The sequence below is a fragment of the Bos mutus genome, chromosome 26 (assembly GCF_027580195.1).
Source record: "Bos mutus isolate GX-2022 chromosome 26, NWIPB_WYAK_1.1, whole genome shotgun sequence".
Taxonomy (NCBI): domain Eukaryota; kingdom Metazoa; phylum Chordata; class Mammalia; order Artiodactyla; family Bovidae; genus Bos; species Bos mutus.
The window spans coordinates 15,918,860-15,940,595 of NC_091642.1; the positions used below are offsets into that span (position 1 = coordinate 15,918,860).

The following is a 21,736-nucleotide window of genomic DNA, read 5'->3' on the forward strand; positions in this document are numbered from 1 at the left end:
AAGACAAACAAGAGAAAAAGCTGGAATTTATAACCAAGCTTGTTTGACTCCAAAGCTTATTCTAATGAATCACTATTTACTAAAAATAAACAAATCACACGAACAACCACCATCAACCACAAACACTGTGCTTCTGTCTGTCCTGTTCACTGTGAATCACCTCAATCCTCTTTTGGAAATAGGGGAGAATATAATAATGGGGAAAAAATCCTAATGCTGTCAATAAGGACATTGCTCTTCAATATCATTTGCCCAAATGGGGACTTTAATTGTAAGCAATATATAATGGGGGGAAATTATTTATGGCTTTTGTGTCTTATTAACACAGGTATGGATCATGAGGTGCTGCAACCTTCTTTTGAAATCAGGTCACAAACTATTAATAAATAAGGGATTTTGCTCGTCTCATCCAAGTATGTGTGCTTTTCCCACCTCTCAGACTGTTCTACTAGGAAACAACAAAGGATATCTACAAAGAGACAAACTTACAAAGGTAATTATTGTCTTCCTTAATACATGTTAATATTATTTGAGGCCAATTTCAAGCACTTCAAATACTGTATTATTATAATAGAAGAAAAGTTTTTCTAATAAAAACAGCTTTTTACGATCATTTCCAGTTTTCTTTTGATAATGTGAATTGATTTTTTTAAAAAGAGCTCCAACCGCACAGTCTTTGAAAAGCTACCTCAAATAGGTCAGAGTCTTACTTACTTTCCTGGTTGTGCCGTTCAGCATGAAAGGCTGCCTGCGTTTTCTCATGACTTTACTCCTCTGGGGACTTCCCGTGGATCATTTCTCTTAGTAAAAAAGAATCCATTGACTGAGCCTTTCCTAAAGCTAACAAACTGAGCTTTCCACGGGGAAACAACGGCAAATTGAGTACAGTTATTGACCAATCTTCTGTAGTTAAAAATACAACAAACTCTACTGTGTCCAATCTATTCTTGAATTACTGGTCATTTTCATGTACTGCTGGCATTACTTACTACTTGATAACATTTCAGACAAGTAGAACAAAAGTTTGGCCACTATTTTCTTTCTGTTTTTGTAATCTGTGCCTGTGTGCTAAGTTGCTTCAGTTGTGTCCAACTCTGTGCGACCCTGTGAACTGTAGTCTGCCAGGCTCCTCTGTCCATGGGATTCTCCAGGCAAGAATACTGGAGTGGCTTGCCATGCATGCCCTTCTCCAGGGGATCTTCCAGACCCAGGGATCAAACCCAGGTCTCCTGCATTGCAGGTGGATTCTTTACTGTTTGAGCCACCAGGGAAGCCTTTCCTTTACTCACAGTTAATCCCAAAGAAAGGCAATGCCAAAGAATGTTCAAACTACTGGACAATTGTGCTCATTTCACATTTTAGCAGAGTAATGCTCAAAATCCTTCAAGGTGCCTTCAATAGTATGTAAACCAAGAACTTCCAGATATACAAGCTGGATTTAGAAAAGGCAGAGGAGCCAGAGATCAAATTGCCAACATTCATCAGATCACAGAGAAAGCAAGAGAATTCTAGCAAAACATCTACTTCTGCTTCATTGACCATGCTAAAGCCTTTGACTGTGTGGATCACAACAACCTGTGGAAAAGTCTTAAAGAGATGAGAATACCAGAATACCTTATCTGTCTCCTGAGAAACCTGTATGCAGGTCAAGAAGCAACAGTTAGAACCGTACATGGAACAATGGACTGGTTCAAAACTGGGAAAGGAGTATGTCAAGGTTGTATACTGCCACCCTGCTTATTTAATTTCTGTGCAGAGAACATCATGCAAAATGCCAGGCTGGATGAAGCACAGGCTGGAATCAAGATTGCCAGGAGAAACATCAACAATCTCAGATATGCAGATGATACCACTTTAATGGCAGAAAGTGAAGAGGAACTTAAGAGCCTCTTGATGAAGGTGAAAGAGGGAAGTGAAAACGCTGGCTTAAAACTCAACATTCCAAAAACTAAGGTCATGGTATCCAGTCCCATCACTTAATGGCAAATCGACGGGGAAAAAGTAGAAACAGTGAAAGATTTTATCTTTCTTCTTCAGCTCTAAAATCATTGTGGGTGGTAACGGCAATAATGAAATTAAAAGACGTTTGCTCCTTGGAAGAAAAGCTATGACAAACCCAGAAAGTGTATTAAAAATAGAGAGATCATTTTGCCGACAAAGGTCCATGTAGTCAAAGCTATGGTTTTTCCAGTAGTCATGAAAGGATGTGAGAGATGGACCATAAAGAAGACTGAGCGCCGAAGAACTGATGATTTCAAACTGTAGTGTTGGAGAAGACTCCTGAGAGTCCCGTGGACAGCAAGGAGATCAAACCAGTCTATCCTAAAGGAAATCAACCCTGGATATTCACTGAAAGAACTGATGCTGAAGCTGAAGCTCCAGTCCTTTGGCTACCTGATGCAAAAATCCGACTCACTGAAAAAGACCCTCATGCTGGGAAAGATTGAGAGCAGAAGGGGACGATAGATGATGAGATGGTTAGATGGCATCACTGACTCTAGGGACATGAGTTTGAGTAAACTTGGAAATACTGAAAGACAGGGAAGCCTGGTGTGCTGCAGTCCATGGGGACACAAAGAGCAGGACATGACTTAGCGACTGAACAACAACAATAAAAAATTGTCATGCTACATATATTAAACACACGTTTTGTTTCAAAGTAATGGTACTTAAAACTCAATGCTTTAATTATACTAATGATAACCCAACATTTATATTTTTCTTTATTTTACTCAAGGATAATAGGATAGTAAGAAATGATATACCCTGATCAATTCAGTTCAGTTTAGTCGCTCAGTCATGTCCGACTCTTTGCGACCCCATGAATTGCAGTATGCCAGTCCTCTCTGTCCATCACCAACTCCCAGAGTTTACCCAAACCCATGTCCATTGAGTTGATGATGCCATCCAACCATCTCATCCTCTGTCGTCCCCTTCTCCTCCTGCCCTCAATCTTTCCCAGAGTAATCTAATTATACTACGAATTGTTTTATTCAACATTTTAAAGACTTCTAGACATATTACTTAGGAGTGGTTAAAATTATTTATGAATAATTTAATTACAAATTCAATAACAATTTAATATATTAAAATATTTTTTCACTTTATACTGTTTTTTTATATTCAATATCTTTTATTTATTTTTAAAATTTATTTAATTGGAGGCTAATTACTTTACAATATTGTAATGGTTTTTGCCATACATTCACATGAATCAGCCATGGGTCTACATGTGTTCCCATCCTGAACCCCCCTCCTACCTCTCTCCCCATCCCATCCCTCTGGGTCATCCAAGCGCACCAGCCCTGAGCACCTGTCTCATGCATCAAACCTGGACTGGCAATTCGTTTCACATATGATAATATACATGTTTCAATGCTATTCTCTCAGATCATCCCACCCTCGCCCTCTCCCACAGAGTCCAAAACACTGTTCTATACATCTGTGTCTCTTATGCTGTCTCGCATATAGGGTTATCATTACCAACTTTCTAAATTCCATACATATGCGTTAGTATACTGTATTGGTGGTTTTCTTTCTGGATTACTTCACTCTGTATAACAGGCTACTTGCACTTATAGAAAAAAATCTTTGTGATGATATGACATGTACTAGAGCAAAAATGAATAAACAAACTTCTTCCCTCCTCAAATTTAATTCATATTTGTAAAGTCAAAAAAAAATCAATGAAAACCAATAACACAAATATATTTAGTACAAATTTAGCAATTTTTGGTAAGAAGTATAGGGTAATGAGCTATGTTTTGTGGAAGCATTAACTGAGTAAATCGTATATAATGAGGTATATAGAAAGAAATCCCTGAAAAAATAAAAATAAAAAAAAAGAAAGAAATACATATATATGTATATACACACACACATATGTAATTTCCCTTTGACTAAAATTCACATTTTTATTTATGTAAATTTTTGTCAGAATAATTTCATAGGTTCACAATTATAAAGTTCTATTTACTTAAATATTTAGTGATTATATTATAAAATACCTTAAAAATCATTGTCTTTACTTGCTACTAAAAGCAAAACACATTAATCAGAACTTGGCTAATTTGCTGTGCTAAAGTTTAAAGCAGTAGTTCTCCCTGTTTCTCATTTGCTCTCATTCATCTGTTCTCACAAATGTCCCCGGGTTACCTCCAAGGGGACCCTTGACACTGCTGGGAGATGTTTTTGGTTGCCACAGCTTTAACAGGGGTGCTGCTGGCACCTAGTGGGTAGAAAGGTGCATGTGTGCATGCTCAGTCACTTCAGTTGTGTCCAACTTTACACGACCCTATGGGCTGGAGGCAACCCAGCTTCTCTGCACTGGAGTGGATTGCCAGATCTCCAGGAGATCTTTCCAACCCAGGGATCGAACCCATGTCTCATGTCTCCTGCTTTGGCAGGCAGGTTCTTTACCACTAGAGCCACCTGGAAGCCCCAGATGGATGCTGCTAAACATCCTACAGTGCTCAAAAAAAAAAAAAAAAAAAAGAATCACCAGCCCAACATGTTGATACTGCCACGTCAAGAAATCCCGGTTTAAAGATAAAGGTTAAGTCAGAACAACAAAAAAATTATTTAAAATACCTATCTCCCTAATACAGGACACATTTCAGTGTAACTACTCAAAACTTCAGCACCTGCATAAACAGTACAGAATAATGAGGGCTAACATCCAAAATGGTATACCTGAGCTCGTGTTTTAAATTTCTGAGATGGGGAGAGTAGAAATGCTAACTCAGCAGGCTGCTGTGAAGACTGTGTAAAGTATTTTTAAACTGTAATGCAAATAGTTTATTTATATTGATACAACAAAAAGATTCTCATAAAGTAATTGATTCTGTTACATGTATTCTACTTAAAAAGGTAGGGAAGCAATTTATTTTATAGTATATTTATGTTTAACCTATGACAATTGAAATATACAACGGTTGATAATTAAGTTAACCTGAAATTTTTTATTACTGATGATAATATGCCACTGAATATACCAACAAGCACCATCTGTCTATTTCATTTCACACTCACATCATCATTAAGGCAAGCATTAGTATGCCTATTTTCTAGACGAAGAAATGGAGCCATTGGTAAGCTAACTCATCTAGGATCTCAAGGCATTAAGAGGAAGGAGGGAGTTGCCCAGGTTTCTCCCTCGTCCTTGACCAAACTCATACATAACAGTTCTCTCTCTGGATCTTTCAATTTAGCAAGGTTCTGGAAACATTTTGTTTCTGTGGGATTTCATTAGTAAAGGAAATGAAGTGAAAAGAATAATCACCATACATTTTGTGATTTTGCAGTAGGGAGCTCATGATCTGAGCCACAGTCAGCTCCAGGTAAGAGCTTCTCCACCTTCAGCTGCAAAGAACATAATAAATCTGATTTTCGGTATTGACCATCTGGTGATGTCCAAGTGTAGAGCTGTCTCTTGGGTTGTTGGAAAAGGGTGTTTGCTATGACCAGCATGTTCTCTTGACAAAACTCTGTTAGCCTTTCACCTGCTTCATTTTGTACTCAAAAGCCAAATTTGCCTGCTGTTCCAGGTATCTCTTGACTTTCCACTTTTGCATTACAGTCCCCTATGATAAAAAGGACATTTTTTTTTTTTTTTTTTGATGTTAGTTCTTTTTTTGCTGATCACTAGACTTTATTAAGATGAAATCACTGATAATTACACAGAAATTACTTGCCTAAGCCAAAATCCTTGAGATTCACATGAACTTAGTTACACAAATAAACATCATGTTCAAAACTGAGGAAATATCCCAATGCCCAGGTGATGAAGGCTGGGGTGAACAAATATGCACACTTATTTCAAGCTGTTAAACAGTTTGTGGGCCACACAATGGTCCCTTGCATGCAAGAAATCCAAGAGCTCCTCTGTGCAGTCCTCCTCTGTCTGTGACATGGAGGATACACGCTCATCACAGAGCTCGAGCCGCTCCCGAGCCTTTACACATTTCTCCAGCTGCTCGCATTGCTCTCTCACTGTTGTTAGGGGATCCACTAATTCCTCCTCCTCCTCTTCCTCCTCCTTGGGATCTCCGGACCCGGTCAGCATCCTTTGCTTGTCCTCTAGTCCCATGTCCGGCTGCGGCCCTGGACTCAACACAAGCAGCAACAGCGGCACCTATTCCACTTCAGGATCAAAAAGGACTTGTCTGATGTTAGTTCTAAAAGGTATTGCAATTCTCCATAGAACTGGTCAACTTCAGCTTCGTCAATATCAGTGGCTGGGACATAGATTTGGATTACTGAGATGTTGAATGGTTTGCCTTGAAAACGAACCAAGATTATTCTGTCTTTTTGGAAGTTTCATTCAAGAGCTGCATTTCAGATTCTTTTGTTGACTAGGAGGGCTAATCCATTTCTTCTAGGGGATTCTTACCCACAGTAGTAGATATCAGTTCAGTTCAGTCACTCAGTCATGTCCGACTGTTTGTGACCCCATGAATTGCAGCACGCCAGGCCTCCCTGTCCATCACCAACTCCTGGAGTTCACTCAAACTCATGTCCATCGAGTCGGTGATGCCAGCCAGCCATCTCATCCTCTGTCGTCCCCTTCTCCTCCTGCCCCCAATCCCTCCCAGCATCAGGGTCTTTTCCAATGAGTCAACTCTTCGCAGGAGGTGGCCCAAAGTATTGGAGTGTGAGCTTCAGCATCAGTCCTTCCAATGAACACCCAGGACTGATCTCCTTCAGAATGGACTGGTTGGATCTCCTTGCAGTCTAAGGGACTCTCAAAAGTCTTCTCCAACACCACAGTTCAAAAGCATCAATTATTTGGCGCTCAGCTTTCTTCACAGTCCAACTTTCACATCTATACATGACCACTGGAAAAACCATAGCCTTGACTAGATGGACCTTTGTTGGCAAAGTAATGTCTCTGCTTTTGAATGTGCTATCTAGGTTGGTCATAACTTTTCTTCCAAGGAGTAAGCGTCTTTTAATTTCATGGCTGCAATCACCATCTGCAGTGATTTTGGAGCCCAAGAAAATAAAGTCTGACACTGTTTCCACTGTTTCCCAATCTATATACCATGAAGTGATGGGACCAGATGCCATGATCTTAGTTTCCTGAATGTTGAGCTTTAAGCCAACTTTTTCACTCTCCTCTTTCACTTTCATCAAGAGGCTTTTTAGTTCTTCTTCACTTTCTGCCATAAGGGTGGTGTCATCTGCATATCTGAGGTTATTGATATTTCTTCGGGCAATCTTGATTCCAGCTTGTGCTTCTTCCAGCCCAGCGTTTCTCATGATGTACTCTGCATATAAGTTAAATAAGCAGGGTGAGAATATACAGCCTTGACGTAACGCCTTTTCTTATTTGGAACCAGTCTGGTGTTTCATGTCCAGTTCTAACTGTTGCTTCCTGACCTGCATACAGGTTTCTCAAGAGGTAGGTCAGGTGGTCTGGTATTCCCATCTCTTTCAGAATTTTCCACAGTTTATTGTGATCCACACAGTCAAAGGCTTTGGCATAGTCAATAAAACAGAAATAGATGTTTTTTTGGAACTCTCTTGCTTTTTTGATGATCCAGCAGATGTTGGCAATTTGATCTCTGGTTCCTCTGCTTTTCGAAAACCAGATTGAACATCTGGAAGTTCACGGTTCACGTATTGCTGAAGCCTGGCTTGGAGAATTTTGAGCATTACGTTACTAGCGTGTGAGATGAGTGCAATTGTGCGGTAGTTTGAGCATTGTTTGGCATTGCCTTTCTTTGGGTCTGGAATGAAAACTGACCTTTTCCAGTCCTGTGGCCACTGCTGAGTTTTCCAAATTTGCTGGCATATTGAGTGCAGCACTTTCACAGCATCATCTTTCAGGACTTGAAATAGTTCAACTGGAATTCCATCACCTCCACTAGCTTTGTTCGTAGTGATGCTTCCTAAGGCTCACTTGACTTCACATTCCAGGATGTCTGGCTCTAGGTGAGTGATCACACCATCATGATTATCTGGGCCATGAAGATCTTTTTTGTACAGTTCTTCTGTGTATTCTTGCCACCTGTTCTTAATATCTTCTGCTTCTGTTAGGTCCATACCATTTCTGTCCTTTATTGAGCCCATCTTTGCGTGAAATGTTCCCTTGGTATCTCTAATTTTCTTGAAGAGATCTCTAGTCTTTCCCATTCTGTTGTTTTCCTCTGTTTCTTTGTATTGATTGCTGAGGAAGGCTTTCTTTCTCTCCTTGTTATTCTTTGGAACTCTGCATTCAGATGCTTATATCTTTCCTTTTCTCCTTTGCTTTTCACTTCTCTTCTTTTCACAGGTATTTGTAAGGCCTCCCCAGACAGCCATTTTGCTGTTTTGCATTTCTTTTCCATGGGGATGGTCTTGATCCCTGTCCCCTGTACGGTGTCACAAACCTCCATCCATAGTTCATCAGGCACAATATAATGGTCATCTAAATTAAATTTGCCCATTCTGGTCCATTTTTTTCCACTGATTCCTAAGTTGCCAATCTTCAATCTTCTCATCTCCTGCTTGACCACATTCAATTTACCTTGATTCATGAAGCTAATATTCCAGGTTCCTATGCAATACTGTTCATTACAGCATCAGACACATCCACAGACACCAGACACATCCACAACTGAGTATTATTTCTGCTTTGGCCCAGCCGCTTCATTCTTTCTAGAGCTATTAGTAATTACCCGTTGTTCTTCCCCAGTAGCATACTGGACACCTACCAACCTGTGGGGCTCATCTTCTGGTGTCGTATCTTTTTTCTTTTCATACTGTTCTTGGGGTTCTCCAGGCAAGAATACTGCAGTGGTTTGCCATTTCCTCCTCCAGTGGACCACATTTTGTCAGAACTCTTCATTATGACCTGTCCATCTTGAAAGGCCTTGCATGGCATGGCTCATAGCTTCATTGAGTTATGCACCCCCTTCACCATGACAAAGCTGTGATCCATGAAGGGGAAATAAATAATATATCTTGCTTTTATATGTATTATTGCTTTTCAAATGTATGTACTTATAGTGGGATAAGTAAAAAGCAAATTAACTTTTAGAAACATTGCTAATTTTATTCTAGTTTTTGATAATTCTTAGTTCAATATCTTAATTTTTTCCTTTTATTATCATTAATAAAGTAATGCTACTATGTAGTTAAAAAAAATCTCCAGAGGAGAAAAACAAATTGAATTTTTTTTTCTTACAGTAAAATCTTGAGTTATATATCTAAATGGTACATGTGGCGGAATACTTATTCACACATATCACTTACATAATTAAATGTTATTAGTATACTTAAAATTTATGATTAAAGTTATTTTTAAGGTTATAAAATCTATGATTAAAATGATTTTGAGGTTATAAAATGTAAATGTGCTCTTTGATAACTAGATAAGTTGTAATTTATGCATCTTTTCAGAAAAATGCTTCCTTATCTAATGATATGTCAAATAGTATTTAAGTTTGTCTATCTTCAGTAAGCTCTACCTACTTAGGGTAATCATAATAGACATAAATATTTCAGAAGTTGGATAGTATGATTGAGTACAAAATAACTGCAACATTAATATTAATATACTTTTTGTCCGTTTACAGATAAAGGAAACATTCATTTAGTACTATCTATTAAGTGCCTACTAAAATGCAAGCTCTATGAAGGCTTCTTAAAAAGTAGGTAGGATATATCACACTACATAGCACTTGGTTATGAAATTTCTCTTTCCATCTATGCAGACTATGAGTGTCTTGGTGATAGGAATGTGTTTGCTCTTGTCATGGTCAACAATGCTAAGTTTAATGGTTAATTTTCAGTTTTTATCTTTTACTTATTGTCTGCCATTTTTATCTCCACTAGAATGTAAGTTGTGTGAGGGCAAGAGTTTTGAATGTTTTAATAACTGCTGAATCACAGTGCCGATAACAAAGTTTAACAGAGTAGGTGCTCAGTAAGTGTCTATTGAATATATAACCAACTAAATGAACACAAAGTTTTACTAGTCTCCTGGTGGGATGGGGTGGGAAATGGTAGAAGGATTCAGGAGGGAGAGGACATATGTATACCTGTGGCTGATTCGTGTTGATGTGTGGCAGAGGCCAACACAATATTGTAGAGTAACTGTCCTCCAATAATTGTATTTTGTTCTATACTTCTCAATATTATACAATTATAATCTTTGATAATTAAAAAAATCTTGATATCTAACAATACTGATTCTTGCTTTTATATTATAGTACAATTTAACATAAAATTACATATTATATCTAATAATATAATTAATAAAAGTAGATTTATTTGTAGTTTCAATGTCAGTCAAGTCAATGAAGTTGCCTAGTCTTCCCTGGTGAGCCCAAGGGAAGACTGAGCGACTTTGACTTTCAATGTCCACCTTGCCACTTTCATTTAACAATATACCTGAAATCATTCCATAGCAAAATATAGAAATTTAAGAAAATAACTACATGATACAACATTTGACCACTCTTCATTCAACCAGTCTACTATTGATAGATATTTGAGTTGCTGTCAGTCTTTTTTACTATTACAAATAGTACTGCAATAGCCTTCTACATACCTTTTCATATTTTTCACCATGATAGAGATGGTCTGCAGGATCTAAGAGTAAGCATATATGTAAAGAAAGTGAAAGTGTGAGTCATGTCCAACTCTGCGACCCCATGGACTGCAGGCCACCAGGTTCCTCTGTCCATGAGATTTTCTAGGCAAAAGTACTGAAGTGGGTTGCCATTTCCTTTTCCAGTAGATCTTCTCAACTCGGGGACTGAACCTGGGTCTTCAGCACTGCAGTCATTCTTTACCATCTGAGCCACCAGGGAAGCCCCAAGCGTATATGTAAACACAGTTAAATTTTTCTCCATAACAGTTATACAATTTGCATTCACAACAAGATATGAGAGTGCCTGCTTTCCAAAACCTTTCTCTTAGAGAACTGAACTATTTGACTACTGCTATGGTGACAAATTACTACAAATTTAGTAGATTTAAAGCAATACAAATTCATTACTTAATAGTTCTAGAAATCAAAAGTCAAAAAATCGTTCTCCCTGGGCTAAGATGAAGGTGTCAGCAAGTGTTTTCCTTCCAGAGGCTCTAGAGGAGAAGTCTGTTTCCTCTTGCTAGAGGCAACCCACATTCCTTCGTTTGTGGTCCCCTCCCGTTTTCAAAGCCAAGGATCACAGAAGTCTGACCTCTGCCCTGATTACCACATCTTCTCCTGGGACTGACTCTCCTGCATCCTCTTCATTGGTAAAGAATGAGAGATTATGATCATACACTTATGATCATAGACTTAGTCTAACAGGATAATCCAGGATACTCTCCAGGTCTCACAATACTTAATCTAATCACACCTGCAAAGTACCTTTTCCCATGCAAAGTTCTGGGGATTAGGATGTAGACATCTTTGAGGGCTAATATTCTGCCTACTACAAATATGTTGCTAACCTTTCAGATTTTTGACAATCTTATTGACAGTGAAAGTATTCTCAATGAATTTTAATTAACTTTAATAATTATGAGTGAATTTGAACATAGTTTTCTATATCCTATGCTCTTTGCATTTCTTTTCCTATGAACTGTTTATATCTCTTGCCCATTTTTACAGTTGGGTCTCTTTGTTTCCATTTAAAAATTTTTGGGTCATTGTTGAATTTAATTCTATTCAATTTGGAACCGATTCTGTTTTCCCTTTTTCTATAAAGCTCTTCAGTTATCCCACGGCCACTTACTGAGAAGCCTATCTTTTCCCCACTGATGCATTTGCCACTTTTTTCATATACTAAATTTTCACATATAATTTTATCTATATCTAGTTTTTAAATTCTGTTTCATTTTAGATCTTTTCTTTTAAACTTTCATAATATATCTTACTAATATAAATATTGCTTGTTCTTAGGAAACATTCAGCAATCAACATTAAAGCCAATGACTGAAATGCAAGTATTATATTTATTATGCATTCCAATGTTTTTCCCACTAGAATTTGAAGTGGCTGGGTATTATATTATCTACTTTTATTTCCCTGGTCTCTAGCAGTGTTCCTTGTACATTAAGGATAATCAATAAATCATTATTAAAAATGTATAAATGAAAATGTTGGACAGTAAATCTCTGCTAGAATACTTTATGTTTAGCTAGCAATGTTGTGTTTGCTATCTAAATGTAGCAGACCTTATTTAAGCCAATGAGGACTCTGAGTGCTAGGCACCAAGGTATTTCTTACCTCTGGCTTTATAAATGAGGAATGTGAAGCTCAGAAATGCTTAAGCTACTTTCTCAAGGTCACTAATCAGAAAGTAGAACTGGAACTGGAATTAAATCTTCTGACTTCAAATTTAATGCTCTTTGTATTAGAGACTACATTCTTGCCCTTGAGTTCATTTCTCTATTTCTCTTACAATTCTAAAACAACACTCATCCATCAGATGTACATGTTACTAAGGTCTAAACCTGATCACAATGAAATGAACAAACTATTCCTCATCAAAAGGAGTGCATGAGAGCCAAAATAACATTTTCAAATGATCAGCTGTAAACATTATTTTGAGTGTGATAATATTACTATACCAAAGCCTTTGACTACGCTAAAGCCTTTGACTGTGGAACAACAAACTGTGGAAAATTCTTAAAAGAGATGGGAATACCAGACCACCTGACCTGCCTCCTGAGAAATCTGTATGCAGATCAAGAAGCAACAGTTAGAATTGGACATGGAACAACAAACTGGTTTCAGATTGGGAAAGGAGTACATCAAGGCTGCATATTGTCACTCTGCTTATTTAACTTATATGCAAAGTACATCATGAGAAACACTGGGCTGGATGAAGCACAAGTTGGAATCAAGATTTCTGGGAGAAATATCAATAAACTCAGATATGCAGATGACACCACCCTTATGGCAGAAAGTGAAGAACTAAAGAGCCTTTTGATGAAAGTGAAAGAGGAGAGTGGAAAAGTTGGCTTCAAACTAAACATTCAGAAAATTAAGATCATGGCATCCAGTCCCATCAGTTCATGGTAAATACATGGGGAAACAATGGAAACAGTGACAGACTTTATTATTTTGGGCTCCAAAATCACTGCACATGGTGACTGTAGCCAAGAAATTAAAAAACACTTACTGGTTGGAAGAAAAGCTATATCCAACCTAGAGAGCATATTAAAAAGTAGAGACATTACTTTACCAACAAAGGTCTGTCTAGTCAAAGCTATAGTTTTTCCAGTAGTCATGTATGGATGGATGTGAGAGTTGGACCATAAAGAAAGCTGAGCACCGAAGTATTAATGCTTTTGAACTGTGGTATTGGAGAAGACTCTTGAGAGTCCCTTGGACTGCAAGGAGATACAACCAGTCCATCCCGAAGAAAATCAGTCCTGAATACTCATTGGAAGGACTGATGCTGAAGCTGAAACTTCAACACTTTGGCCACCTGATGCAAAGAACCGACTCGTTGGAAAAGTCCCTGATGCTGGGAAAGGCTGAAGGCAGGAGAAGAAGGGGACAATAGAGGATGAGATGGTTGGATGGCATCACCCACGTGATGGACATGAGTTTGAGTAGGCTCTGGGAGTTGGTGATGGACAGAGAAGCCTGGCATGCTGCAGTCCATGGGATCTCAAAGACTCAGACATGACTGAGTGACTGAACTGATTGAATTAAATAATTAAGTAGTTTTGCTTAACATTTTTAATGTTTATAAGTTTTTTACTATTTTTATACTTTTTTACTAAAAGATTTGGGCTTCTCTGGTGGCTCAGAGGCTCTGCCTGCAATGCGGGAGACCAGGGTTTGATCCCTGGGTTGGGAAGATCCCCTGGAGAAGGAAGTAGCATCCCACTCCAGTATTCTTGCCTGGAGTATCCCATGGAGGAAGGAGCCTGGTAGGCTACAGTCCATGTGATCACAAAGAGTCGGACACGACTGAGCTACTTCACTTTCACTTCACTAAAATATTATGAAGACTAATTTTTATTAAGTTTTAAAATTTATCTATAAATCTATATGTTCAGACACCACCACAAGGCTGCACACAAAAGAAGCCAAGGAAATGACAATGCTGTATTTCTAGGTACAACTAACAGGATAGAAAGGAAATGAATGAGAAAAAAAATAGTAAGTTTTCCTTATTTGGAGATGCTTGGTTCATTGTTTCCAGTGATAGATGAGGAAAGAAACTAAAATAGAGTAAAAAAAAAAAAAAAAACAGATACTAAGTTATTATAATAATGTCGCTGAAACCCACTATATTCTCATATGTTAAGAGTATAAGATGTGTTTAGCAAAGTTGCTTCAATAATATGGTATTATATTTTAGATTTTTAGACAATATATTAACTAATTGATTAAGAACATCAGTTTTGCATCTGAACTCTGGTTCTTCATGAATGATTTACTGTAATATCTGTAGTTTAAATCAGTTTCATTGTGCTTATATTTAAAATCATCATAGACACTAATAAATTGCCATATACATTTTACTGTTACTCTATAGATCTATCTTTTAAATATGTATTATTCAAGCTAAAATATATTTACATTTAATAAATGAACATTCCAAATCTAGATGGAATGCCTATATCCAGAATTAAGGCTCCTAAGGGAGAAAACAAAATTTCTGCTTGTGGAAGCTAAACATAATGTTGTGTAATCGATTGGTTCACTTAAAGGCATCAGCCATGCTCCCTTTGAAGATAGATTAAGTAAATATGAGAGTAGACAGCACAAACATTATGGGTATTATACAGCCTATTGTAGTAAAAGACTATCAAAATTGGTCATGCTCTAGAGCAAGCAATATAGATGAAAGTGCTTTATGATAAATGTATTTATAAAGAAAGAGAGAGAAATGATTATATTAATTATATAAGTGGTGAATAAACAGTGACATACAGGGTAAATGAAAACCAAAATAGTCTTTAGGCTTTTCCAAAGCAGAAAAGAGCTCCAGACTTAAAAACAGCCAAAAGCATCAAGCATCATATAGGTTTATTCATTATATAAAGAAAAATCTCCATTTACACATGCATGGAAAAATCCAAAGTAACAAGAAGAAACTATAAGCCTAACAATTTGCAACTGAGAGACAAAAATGATACAGCTGGTCACTAACACTAAGCAAATGATTTCTAGATTAGATGAGCAGGACGGATTTTTGAGCAGGATGGGCTTTTAGCCTTCCTTAATTGTATAAACAGCACTGAAACTTAAGGACCCACAAGAGTGTGCTTCCACATTGCCAGCTGCCTTAGGGGTAGATTTCGTTGTTAAACCACACCGGGAGAATAATGACCTTACACATTCACCAGCTTGACTCACAAAGCTAGGAGGCAAAGCTACTGCAGAAGCGGCTGGCTACAAAGAATAGATTGCTATCAACAGTGGACTTTTTCTCCTCTGATCTTACTTAACCCCACCAGGTATCTTCATTATTCCTTCTCTGCCTATCACTGTAAAGTAAAAAACAAGGACATGTCTAACACCACACACAAAAAATCTGTACTTTGGTCATATTCATTACACATGCCTTGGTTAAAATCAGTATCCCCTTAATAAGTACTTGGTGGTCATCATCCTAGGGCCAGTCTGCAAGAATGGATAGACTTGAATTTGAACCCAAAGCTCATTTCAACAGCAGGTGACATGACACATTATGAAAGGCTGAAGGTTGTATTTTGTTTCCTTTCTGTGATAAGTATGTTCCTTATCAAAGTGAATACCAACTTCTATTGCTCATTAAGGCTGTCATGTTTTTCACAGTCTCATCTGCCTTATAATTGAAATTCTTATTTTAACAGCATTATCTTAATGTTATTGCTAGCTACAGAACATCTTGCGAAGACTGCAACATTAAAGTTAATTTGGCCCTACATCTTTGGGTAATGGACTGTCTGGAATATAACAAACTATGGATATTCATACTTGGACTGAAATATATCAAGGTTACTTCCCCCATTATTGCAGTTTGTCATAGGTGGCTCTTAAAATGGTTGGTTATAATTTCTCCCATCTGACTAATCTCATGCTGCTTATGGTCTTTTGTTAGAGTGGCAAAAATCAAAATTCCTAATGATGTAAAGTTTCTTTTTCTTTCATTCTTAATTAAAACTGGTTATGCACTTCAGTTGAGATTCCCAGTGAGAAAAATTAGATCAGCATTATAATAAGAATTAAGAAAGTACTCCTAGGATTATAGTCAATGTGTAATTTAAAAATTGTAATACTGAAAATAAAAATATAGATCAAATGACCTATATTGTTAACTTAAGTAGCACCTTCCATTAAGCAGAGCTGCAATTATTATAATTTAATGTCTATACAGTACTACCAAAGAAACAATATACACAATATGCTAATAAAGTAAAACAATTTCACTTAATGAGTTTTTATTTCCCATTCAGGTATGATGATTTCCCACAGCTTATTGAATAACACTTGGAATAACATAACTAGCAAATACTTTATACTTTACATATAAATAGGTCTAACCAGAAGACTGATAAAACCTTAGAGATAAATACTAGAAATTAATTTTTTAAAATTTAAACATTTAAAAATAGTTATGTTCAATACTAATAAGATAAATCAAGAGCTCTGAGAGTCAATTAAAATTTAATCTTTGATGTCTGGGATTTGCTTCAAAATAACCACCTGTGGAGCTGGGGAAAAACAGGGCAGAGATGAAATATGATTGGCCATGAGCCACCAACTGCTAAAGCTGGGGAATATAACTGATCTATTTCTATCTAGCTTAAATTTTTTATTATAAAATTTAAAAATTAATCTGATATTAATATTTCATTTCTTATTTAATGATGTTATTTCACTAAAGAGGGCCTCATAGAAAGCTGGAAAAATACAGCTGTATTATGAACATATTTTTCCAAAGTTACATGAAGATATTCTTACAAAGTTACATTTCTAGATTCTTATTTTATTGGAAAATATTAGATATCCTCTATTCGCAGTCTTTTATTTTAGAATATTTCTTAGTTGATGTCTATGCATATTATGTTTGTGGAAAAAATTAATATTTGAAGATATGGATAACTATAAATGGATAGGCAGGGGCTCCATCTATCTTGAAAAGACATTTAGGTCTCCTCAAAATCAAATACGACAAAGATATACCATCATACACATATCAGAGAAACAAAAGACAATCCAAAGTCACTAATAACTTGTATATGTTGCTGACAGGAATACAAAATGGTACAGCCACCTTTTGTTCAGTCACTAAGTCGTGTGCAACTCTTTCTGACCTCATGGACTGCAGCATTTCAGGCTCCCCTGTCCTCCACTATTTCCCAGAGTTTGTATAAATTTATGTCTATTGAGTTGCTGATGCTATCTAATCATCTCATCTTTTGCCACCCCCTTTTCCTTTTGCTCAATCTTTCCCAGCCTCAGTCTTTTCCAATGAGTCATCTCTTCACATCAGGTGGCCAAAGTATTGAAGCTTCAGCCACTTTGGGAAATAGTTAAATATAATTTTACCATATGACCCAACAATCTCATTGACAGATATTTCCCCAAGAGAAATGAAAACATATTTCCATTTAAAGACCTATGAGTGAGGAGTGAAAGTCACACAGTCGTGTCTGACTCTTTGCAACCCTATGGACTGTAGCTCACCAGGCTCCTCTGTCCAAGGAATTCTCCAGGCAAGAGACACCTCCAGGCATGGAGTGGGTTGCCATGCCTTTTCCGGGGGATCTTCCCCACCCAGGGATGGCACCTAGCTCTCCCGCATTGCAGGCAGATTTTTCATTGTCTGAGTCACCAGGGAAGACATATGAAAGTGTTCATGCCAGTTTTATTTCCAGTAGTTCCAGACTGGAAATAATCCAAATGTTCATCACCTGGTGACTGAATAAATAAATTGTGAGCATCCATACAACGGAATGCTCTTCAGCAACAGAATAAACTACTGACACCGATAATGACATGGATGCATCCTGAAAACATTATGCCAAGTGAAAGAAGTCAAACATCAAAGGCTACATACTATGTGCTTCCATTTATTTGGCCTCTCAGTAAAGGCAAAACTATAAGGAAATAATCAGATCAGTTGTTGCCAGGGGTTTAGGGCAGAGAGATGGAATTGACCCAGAAGGGAATGAGGGCACTGATTGAGTATGGATGAGGCGTCTTATGTTTATAATATACTTTTCTGTATTTTCCAAAGTTTCTATAATTAGAATGTTTAATTATATTAAACTTTGGGACAAACTAACATAAAATTAATAACTGATGTTATGACATCTATATTGCCTTGATAATTCTTGAATACATGGAAAAATAGTCAAGTAATATGTCATTAATAAGTCAACCATATATTCTCTCAGTATGTGATAAAAACTGCACATGCATTTATACAGGCATTTATGTACTCATACATTTACACTTCATTCACAGTGGGAGACTGGAGGTATTTAGTTAATTAAATGTTATGATGGAAAGAGTGATCTTATGTTACTCTCACTATAATAAAATAGCTTTATTACTAATTATACCAAAATTAAACTTTCTATAATGAGCCAAAAGTATTCTGAGATCTCATGGTGCTTCAGGTTTATTATCATGTGCATGAGTTTTTATAATGCCTGAGAGTGTGAGGAGCAACAGGACGAATCTGGGAAGAAAGGAAGGAGCAACAGGGGCAGAGGAGAAGGAGATACTGATCCATTCTCCATAGACAATAGACAGTCTGCAGCACTGATGATACCGGAGACACCTGTATATTTTCTGGAGCACCTAGTGCACGGCACATTTTCTTGCTACTTTTTCCTCAAATAAATGGAACCATCAAAAGCTGATGTACTTTTAATAAAATATTCTCTGGGACTTCTTAAAATGTAATTTATATAAGGTAAAATTATTCTATTTTGAGAATGTACTGCCTAAAATTTCCCCAAAACATACACACCGAGGTCATAATGCATCATTTCAAAGAGATATTCAAGGGCCACATATACCATATATACTTCAAAAATTTATAGAGTTTTGAAAGTGAATATTCTAACAAGAAGTCATAAGCAAAAAACTCATGTAGGGTATGTGTGAGAGCAGTGGACAGGCATATGAGAAATCTCTGTAATTGCTTCTTAATTTTGCTGTCAACATAAAGCTGCTCTAAAAAAAGTAAAATATGTTTAAAAAGTACGTAGGTTTAATAAGACTCAGTAATAACTCATTTAGAGTACGTAACTCATTTATACTTGCTTTCCCCCTGCATGAAGATACCTGCGTGCATGAGGACAACACGGTGTTTATATGACATTTTCCAATTTGGTCACCAAAAGACTTCGTTCACTCAAAATTACCATCTTCTCTAAAGAAAGCTTTTTTCCTGCTTTTTTTTTGTTTTTTAAATTCTGGGACATTGTGTGTTTGTGTGTTACAGTACATTAAAGTGAGGTATGGAAGTTGTAGTATTCAATGACTAGAACACATATCAGGCTTCCCCAGCAGCTCAGCAGTGAAGAATCCACCTCCAGTGTGTGAAAGGCAGGAGACTTGGGTTCAATCCCTGGGTTGGGAAGACCCCTTCAAGAAGGAAATGGCAACCTATTCCAGTATGCTTGCCTAGGAAATTCTGTGGACAGAGGAGCCTGGTGGGCTGCAGTCTATAGGGTCGTGAAAGAGTTGGACACAACTGAGAGAATGAACAATAACAACTCTATGTCTGGAGCAACCATATTGTCAGCCACAGACCTTTGCATTCCCTATTACACTCCTTATCTGCTCCCCTCAGCAATTTTAAAAGAGGCTCTCATACCAGCATCTCCCATTAACTTGATTATCCGTATTCAGCTTTCCAGTATCTAATCCTGAGTCACTTCATGGGAAATAGATGGGGAAACAGTGGAAACAGTGGCAGACCTTATTTTTTGGGGCTCCAAAATCACTGCAGATGGTGACTGCAGCCATGAAATTAAAAGACGCTTACTCCTTGGAAGCAAAGTTATGACCAACCTAGAGAGCATATTCAAAAGCAGAGACATTACTTTGTCAACAAAGGTCCATCTAGTCAAGGCTATGGTTTTCCCAGTGGTCATGTATGGATGCGAGAGTTGGACTGTGAAGAAAGTTGAGTGCCGAAGGATTGATGCTTTTGAACTGCGGTGTTGGAGAAGACTCTTGAGAGTCCCTTGGACTGCAAGGAGATCCAACCAGTCCATTCTAAAGGAGATCAGCCCTGGGTGTTCTTTGGAAGGAATGATACTAAAGCTGAAACTCTAGTACTTTGGCCACCTCATGTGAAGAGTTGACTCATTGGAAAAGACTCTGATGCTGGGAGGGATTGGGGGCAGGAGGAGAAGGGGACGACAGAGGATGAGATGGCTGGATGGCATCACTGACTCAATGGATGTGAGTTTGAGTGAACTCCGGGAGTTGGTGATGGACAGGGAGGCCTGGCGTGCTGCGATTCATGGGGTCGCAAAGAGTCGGACACGACTGAGCGACTGAACTGAACTGAACCCTGAGTCAACCCTACTAGGTGTTTTCCTCACTTCTGATTCCAGCTTTAAGACAAAGTCACTGTTGATGCTAAAATTCATGCTAAGTTCCTTTGGGTTTTCTTGCAATCCTTTTGTCACCTTAAGATAATGCTTTTCATTCACTTCTTCTTTTATTCAAACATTCTATTTTTTTTTTCTTTTCAGAGTAGAAGAATTAGTTGAATTCTACCACCAGATAGGCAAGTTCTTCTAGGACAAGTGAACAGCAGAAACAAAGATAGAGGCAAGGGACACTGAGCAGGGATCTGGTTATTGGCATGAGAAGGCAAGTAAAGACATAGTAAGAACGAACAACAGATTGCAGGATACAGTAAATTATGCAGAGGAATTTGAATTTTCACCATAGGAGATGAGAATCCAATGGGGAATTTTGGGAAGGGTGATATGAATATTTGCACCCTACGAAGAAGAATTTTGTAGCAATGTGACAAAAAGTCTGGAAGAGGGAAGTAGGTTGAAGGAGGGCAACCAGGAAGGAGGGTAACAGAATAGGATAAGGAAATAGATCTTGAGGCTTGAAACTAGAAAATCAGTAGTGGGGATGAGGTGATGAATTTAAGATATGTTTACACTGAAGATATGACAGAGGTCAATGACTGATAGAAAATAGAGACCGGATTAGGAGGAGGAATATTGGCTAACTCCTGGTTTTTGCTCTTAACCAATTATCATAGCCTTTCTTTTTTTTAAAATTTAATTTAATTTTTTAACTTTACAATATTGTATTGGTTTTGCCATATATCAAAGTGAATCCGCCACAGGTATACATGTGTTCCCCATCCTGAACCCTCCTCCCTCCTCCCTCCCCATACCATCCCTCTGGGTCGTCCCAGTGCACCAGCCCCAAGCATCCAGTATCGTGCATCGAACCTGGACTGGCAACTCATTTCATATATGATATTTTACATGTTTCAATGCCATTCTCCCAATCATCCCACCCTCTCCCTCTCCCACAGAGTCCAAAAGACTGTTCTATACATCAGTGTCTCTTTTGCTGTCTCAAACACAGGGTTATTGTTACCATCTTTCTAAATTCCATATATATGCATTAGTATACTGTATTGGTGTTTTTCTTTCTGGCTTACTTCACTCTGTATAATAGGTTCCAGTTTCACCCACCTCATTAGAACTGAGTCAAATGTATTCTTTTTAATGGCTGAGTAATACTCCATTGTGTATATGTACCACAGCTTTCTTATCCATTCATCTGCTGATGGACATCTAGGTTGCT

At 37.6% G+C, this 21,736-nt stretch overlaps 1 protein-coding gene and 1 pseudogene across 1 annotated transcript in view; both read right to left on the reverse strand.

The window, feature by feature from the left end:
* ATRNL1 (attractin like 1) overlaps window positions 1-21,736 on the reverse strand; it is an 807,510-nt gene that overhangs the window by 237,600 nt on the left and 548,174 nt on the right. The window lies entirely within an intron of this gene.
* LOC138985773 (cytochrome b-c1 complex subunit 6, mitochondrial pseudogene) lies at window positions 5,626-6,158 on the reverse strand (annotated as a pseudogene).